Here is a 7,204-nt window from a genome sequence, read left to right on the forward strand (position 1 = left end):
CTGAGCTGGCTGGTAGACGAGCCTTGGTCTGAAGCAGGGGGCAGAGGGGGCAGCAAATCTTCATGGGCCTAAACACGTCGTGTGGTGCACGCATGTCACTCGTGCCACATGATTAATTCACGCTTCCAATGCTAAAAAATCTCTGTGTGTCGAGCCAACACTGGGCAGTAAGTGGTGGGAACCTGTGCTGTTTGAATGTCTGATTTCTAAGAGCTTTGAAACACACGAGCCACTTGGGGCTTGTAACACAGAAATACCGTGTTTAAGCTTGGCGGTCATTAAAGTTGTATCTGGTCAAGAATACACAAAGACCCGTAACATTTGCAAGGTACCAATATAGACCACAGCTGGTGACTGCTTACTGAAACTTTAGCCGATTTTCCTTTTTTATCCCGACTAAATTATATCTTCAAAAGTTCTGAACCATTTTCCTCAGCGGCCTGTGCCTTTAGCACAGGGACAGTGCTCTGTGTACATGAACACCAGGTTGTTCAGCTATCCCTTTCCTGCTGCCTGCTTTTGCCCGTGGCAGATTTCTCCCTTATAAATGTAGCACTACAGAAGTTATTATTAAACATGTAACACCAATTTTCAGAGCCATCAGCCTGGCACCAGGCAGCCCATCCATCAGGTAGATGTCCATCCAATTGCTGTCCTATGTCCCTAATTTATTTTTTTCCTGAGCTAGGAAATTCATCTTTCTAATTAGAAGTTTTTATTTTGAAGTCTTTGTTTCTTCAGCTACATTTTGAGTGATTCAGCCAGGAAGTTTTCAATCCATATGTTCTGCACCATGCTTATGGTATATCGCTCTTGGTGCATAGTCAAAATATTACACATCACCAAGCCAGTGGCTGTAGAAGTCAAATCAGTCACCTCAGTGTTGTTACATTCATCAGCCAAAATCCTAATCTCATAATTAGCCCCACAGGTTCTTGACAGAAGTAGTTTCCATCAGACATGCACTCGTGCTCGTTGTGCATCTCCTTTTGAAGCAGGGAAGTGGCACAGCACAAAGCTCTTCCCAGGAGCCTGAATGGCCCGTAGGGACTGTATTGTCACCTGTGCAAAGCAAAGTGGCTTTCCTGGCTCCAGGTGTCTGGGCAGTGCATGGATGGCCAAGGTGCTGGCCAGCCTTTGGCCCAGTTTGAGGGAAATGGCAGAACTCAACAGCTCTGTATCTTTCCCCTTGCCCTCCAGGAGGTACAAAAGGAACTAAATTTGGGCTGAATACCTGACAGAAAGAAATAATTTGAAGGTTGGGTTTGGTGTACCTTAGTAACGACAAGGAAATTTAGGCGTAGTGGTAAGCCTGGTGAACTTGGCCTCCAGCACTAGCTACCCAGCTGAAGCTCAACATGAAATTACCTCAGAAACGCGTGTGATATGACAGACTTCGTTGGACTGGTCTGGGCAAGCTATCTAGGGAGCCTAGCACGGAAGGCTGCTAAATGAACAAACTCTTATTGCCATTCCCTCAGCACCCCTCAGACATTTACTCTATCTCATACATTTCTGAGTTCTCTGAAATTTTCCATCTCTTGCACTTCAATGCAATTTAGCCAGACAGACCCCTGAACAACCTACATTAGACCACAAATGAGAAGTATACCAGTGGGACAGGGATAAACACAGCAACTTTGGTCTCCAGACATTGGGTTGCAGTGCCACATTGAGGTGAAGAACCCACTTCTTGCACCCCAATGCTGTGGTTGGGACAGCTCGACCTGGGTCCTCACTGGTCCCCCCACCTCTCCACCCTGCAGTTTCCACTGAGTTCATAAAAGAAATGCCACGCAGAATCCCTGGGCTGTGGCAATAGATTCAATCAGTCTCAGTCCATTAGTTTTAAATAATCAATAGCTGTAAGCGCCATAGTGCTGTCTCCTACTTCATCACCAAAGCTGAAAAGTTAGAGAAGGCCACATGTAATTATGGGCGCTATCTCCATTAACTTTAGAAAAATTAAACAGCCACTATTGGGGCGTCTGACAGGTTACTCAGTAAACTTGGCACATCCAGCTTAAACAGAGAGGATCAATAGAAGAATAAGGCATATTTTTATCAAGGCTTTTTATGGCGTTAGCATGTTGCTACAACACCCAGCATCTCAGTATGTGTTCTGTATGGCACAGTTGCGTCTCCCCGGCTGCGGAAGGGGCTCCTCGTCTTTGTGGAACTGACCCGAGCTGAGAGGGGCTGAGAGAGAGGTGTGCTCCCAGCTTTGAGTGATAGCCAAAGATCCCACTCCCTTGCTCCAGACTGAGAAAATCCTTGAGGCAAATGGCAATAAACACTGAGGAAAAACACACAAACAAATAATTAAGAATTAATTTTATAGTAATAGTAATCGTAATCATAATCATAATCATAATTGGAACAGTGATGATGATGACAATTATGATCATGATGATATTATTGTTGTTGTTGTTGTTGTTGTTATTATTATTATTATTATCAACTGTTCTGCCTTGTTCCCATGCTGTAAAACTCTGTCTGAAAAAAGGTGGCTCCAAAGTTTTATATTAAGCTCATTTTGAAGCCACTGTGTATGGTAGATGCAGCTTTTAAGAGCGCTGGGGAAGTTCTTGACGGGTGTGGGTCTGAGCATCCAAGCTTACTCCAGGTTGGCTCTCCACGGCCTGCCGAGTCCTCCCAAAATCCTGAGCGTGACCTCAGAAGCAGCAGCAGCTGGGGGGCTGTGGGAGCACTGGGTGCTGGTGCACAAAGGAGGCCAAGCTCAGAGCAGGGGTGGGAGAGCCTTTGCTTGGCCCCCAGCAGCCGCAGCTGCCCTTTCTGCCCCTTTACCCCGGCTCTTCCCTGGGATGCTTGGCTGGCAGCAGGGTGCCTGCCCCACTCATTCCTCCCCTGCCATCCCCAGTGTCAGTGACCCCAGCAGCCCTCAGACTCCTCTGCCAGCCCTGAACTGGGATGGGGAACTGCCTCCAGCCTGGGCAAGAGGTTTAACCCCGGCCGGCAACCCAGCACCATGCAGCTGCGTGCTCACTCCCCCTCTCCAAAAGGGTTGGGGAAGAGAATCGGAAAGCAATGTAAAACTCAAGGATTGAGATAAGAACAATTTAATAGGTAAAGCAAAAGCCACGTGCGCAAGCAAAGCAAAGTGAGGAATTCATCCACCACTTTCCATGGGCAGGCAGGTGTTCGGCCATCCCTAGGGATGCAGGGCTCTGTCACATGTAACAGTTACTCAGGAAGACAAACACCATAATGCCAGTTGTCCCCACCCTTCCTCCTTCTTCCCCCAGTTTATATACTCAGCATGACGTCCCATGGTATGGAATATCCCTTTGGCTAGCTTGGGTCACCTGTCCTGGCTGTGTCCCCTTCCAATTTCCCGTGCCCCCCCAGCCCTCTGGCTGGCAGGGCCCAAGGAACTGAAAAGTCCTTGATTTAGTTATAAACATCAGCAACAACTGAAAACGTCAGTGTGCTATCAACATTGCTCTCACATCAGCGTCAAAACACAGCATTGTACTAACTACTAAGAAGAAAATTAACTCCATCCCAGCTGAAACCAGGACACCTTCCTAGGAGAACAGTCCTTGGGGTGCCAGCTGGGAGGTGCTGTGGGGTTTGGCTGCAGCGAAGAAAGATGCTACAAATGTCTTGGTCACGATTCCCAGTGGGAAACCCAGATGCATGGGGTGCGCTGGGGCCTGCGGTGCAGCAACGAATTAAACAGCCGTGACAGCAAGACCCCGTCCTCGCCTGGTCACGGCAGCTGCAGTGCCCTCTTCTTGCCCCAGGCATGGCTAGTTCTGGCTCTTCCCCAGCTCAGCCCAGGGAAGTGTAGGTAGTGGAGGGACAAAGTCTGGCCCCAGCTGGACAAGGGGGTTCTTGTGAAAGCTGCTGCCCCCACATCCAGTCAGGAGTGAAGGGACCCATGAGAGCTGCCCCTATGTCATGTTCCCAAGGGTGGGACAGGCCTTGGGGACAAAGCTGCACTGCGGTGGTAAAAATGCCAGGTTTTCTGAGCGTGCTGGGATGAGTCTTTGGGTTCATGCTCTGCTTAAATTTGTTACTTGACAGACGGGGTTGGACTTGTGGGCACCCCCAAAACAGTCTGTCTTTTGTGGAGCTCTTACTGAGGTGCTGATGGAGCTCTGTGAGACAGCATGTGCAACAGAAAGGGGATGGAAGAGGATGTCAGATCAGGGTGTGGCGTTCACAAGCTAAAATATTGGGGGGAAATAAATTAAAAAATAATCCCCAGACACCCTGATGGTTTTTGCCTGTTTCCACGTTTTTATTCACCTGTGGCTGTGCAGATGTTTGCCTCTGGAAATCCAAAGCCAGATTGTATTTACATTTTCCTGCCTGGAGGCTGGAGGCTGAAGCTTTATCCCCCCCTCACCAGGCAGCAGCCCACAGCCGAGGGGTACAGCCACGGCCCAGCTCTCCCTCCTCCAGGCTCTGAACTGCACGGTGAGTAAAATCCAGTAACTAAAGCAAGATGGCGTGTTTCTCCAACTACCTATCTTGGACATAACTGCTACACTTTAATGAATTCCAGTTTGCTTTGCATTTTCATGTACTGTAACCCATCCTTGTGTATCCTAACCTGAAAGATATCCCCCACCGCCCTCCCTCGCTCTTCCTGGTCCCCCTAGAATCTGGATGTGGCTGCAACAGGGAGACAAGCATCTGTAACGTGACAAGGAGGTGGACTACTATCACCAAAATCAGCAGCAGATCCTGAAGTTTTTCTTTTGTCGCCATTAACTTCACTAGGGGTTTGTCAGAGCAGAGACGAAATCAAACCCAAGTAAAACACTGACTATGATCTGCAGAGCAGGTTCATCTCAGAGCAGAGATTGCAGAGGATTCCTGCTCAATAAAAGCATGGATACCTGTATGTATAAAGAAACTCAGAGGCTTTTGTCTGTGGGAAGATGAGAAGTGAATAGGGATCAAAATAACAAGATGGCAATACAGCTTTCTAATAAAACCCTGATACCTTTAAAGTAACTGGTCCTGGGTTTATTTAATCAGGAAAATAGCTGGCAGTTTAAATAACTTGCAATATAAAGCCTGCACAAAGGAGAGAGTGGGCAGGCTGAGTCGAATGTGTCGGTATCTTGCGGGAGAATATGATGCTTGAAAGAAGCAGTGACACATGGAAACTGCCTACAGTGGCACCAGCTGGATTGAGGTGAGAGATAGAAACAGTATTAAAAAAAAAATTATTACAAGCAACAGTTGTAGGCCTGCAGGGCAGAAAGGGAAGGGAGAGCAGGAAGCATTGCAATAGATAAGGAGGGTGAGTGAAAAGGCAAGGGACACCATGCCGGGAATGGCAATTACTTGGGCTGTGATGGGGGAAGGACCTCCAAGGATGTGTACGGGGACCACGAGTGGCTGCGGGCAGCACCAGGCTGCCTCCTCCCAGGTCCACCCCACTGCGAGCTGACAGTCAGGCTAGCTGCAGGATCCCTCACACCCCCTGTTCCCACACATAACCCACTGAAAAGTTCCTTTTCAGACAAAATTCTTCATGTCTGGCTTCAGTGCCGATAAGTACATCTTCAGTTTAAGGCTTGAGGAAACAACAGTCATTTCTTTGGGAATGACTTTTCACAGAGGGGGGAAAATCCTCAGTACTTTTACTTCTAGGGAAGTTTTAAGGCGACCTTTTCAGCATCCCTTGTTAACTCATGAATGTACTCTGCAGGCAAGAGCTTTCCAGTCAACTCCTGTTGGCTCCAGATTAAGTTGTAATTAAAAACAGTAAAATGACAGCACTATCCATGAAAAGCTCTTGTACATTTTCACTTGAGTGATGTTATAACCCTACGTCAAAGGCTTTTGCATGATCCGCGTGCCTAGCACTGGTAAGTGCTAGCAAGGAAGCGGTGGTTTCCTACTGATATTTCATTGTGAAATTCCACATCTGCAGCTCTTTTTGGCAGTAGGTGGTATGCTCAGCTCTGAAACTAATACAATAATTTGAACTGTAGTAAAAAACGTAGTATCAATTAAAGCATGGCTACACTTAAAGCCAAGCTGCAGCATGGCAATATGAGGCCCTGGCAGGTCACAAACCATTGCACTTTCCACCCTGAATAGCAGTGTCCATGGGTCTAATTGCATGTGGCAGTAGTTGGTCATAACATCTGGCATTTCCAAAAGAAGTGAGAACGTTGCTAATGTCAGTTTTGCAAAAATTTCAGTATGTTTCTGTGGTCCTAGATGCAGTTTGTTTTGTGGTTATAAATTACATGGTGCCATTAAAACTTACTCTGCTGGGTGTGTTTGCTGAAACTCGAGGGCTGGAGAGGCAGAGGTCACGCAGCAAGCAGCTCTCCGTGTCCATCCAAGCTGCTTGCAGGAGTATTTGATCTTTATTTTCCTTATTCCTCCACCTTTGACCCATTGTTAGGCCTGGGAGAAACAGCAACAGCAGGGCTGAGCTTCTCCTCCCATCTGTGCCCAAAGCTGAAGGGAGGTCTGGGGCCACGCAGTTCCCCTGGGAAATTCTGGCGATGCTGAGCTGCCTTCCCACGCAGGCAGTCCAGATGCTCGCCGGCCCTCTGTTATCAAACAGTTTTCCACCAGTAACCTGTGAGAACATTACATTATTGTAATGAAGTTGGCAGATGGGACGAATACTTGGGAGTTGGAAGGAAAAAGGCAAAGTCTGAAAGGGAAAGGCAAGTGATGGTATGGTGGGGCTGGGTGCAAACCTGTCACCACCCCCCAAACCAACAGATTTCATCAGAAGGATACTCTTTACTAGGTCAGGGTAATTTAAATGCTGGGGTTTGGCACGAAGGATGGCTTACAAACATCTGAAGTATTCCTAATAGATGGTTTTACAGTCATCTTAATGCAAAGATTTTGAGTATGAGTCGTACGCAGCTACTGCCATCAGAGGGGAGTGAGTGTGTCTAAGCCATTTCCAAAGCTTATCATAAGTTCCCATAGGAAGAGATATGAATGGCATGAAAATATTACACTTCAAGCAGAGAGATTTAGGAGGCATGTGAACCACACTGAGGAGCTGCAAGTGGAATATTCAGTTGTCAAAATAATGCTGCAACAGCAGGCACTGCACTCGCTGCATTGACATGTCAGGACCGGAGTGACAGCCGACGTCGGCGCCATGTGCTTGGGGGGGTGATGGCTTCCCAAAGACGGGTTAGAAGAAAGCCCTTCTAATTTCAGCTGATTGCTTTTCAAATGT

The sequence above is a fragment of the Falco biarmicus genome, chromosome 8 (assembly GCF_023638135.1).
Source record: "Falco biarmicus isolate bFalBia1 chromosome 8, bFalBia1.pri, whole genome shotgun sequence".
Lineage (NCBI taxonomy): Eukaryota > Metazoa > Chordata > Aves > Falconiformes > Falconidae > Falco > Falco biarmicus.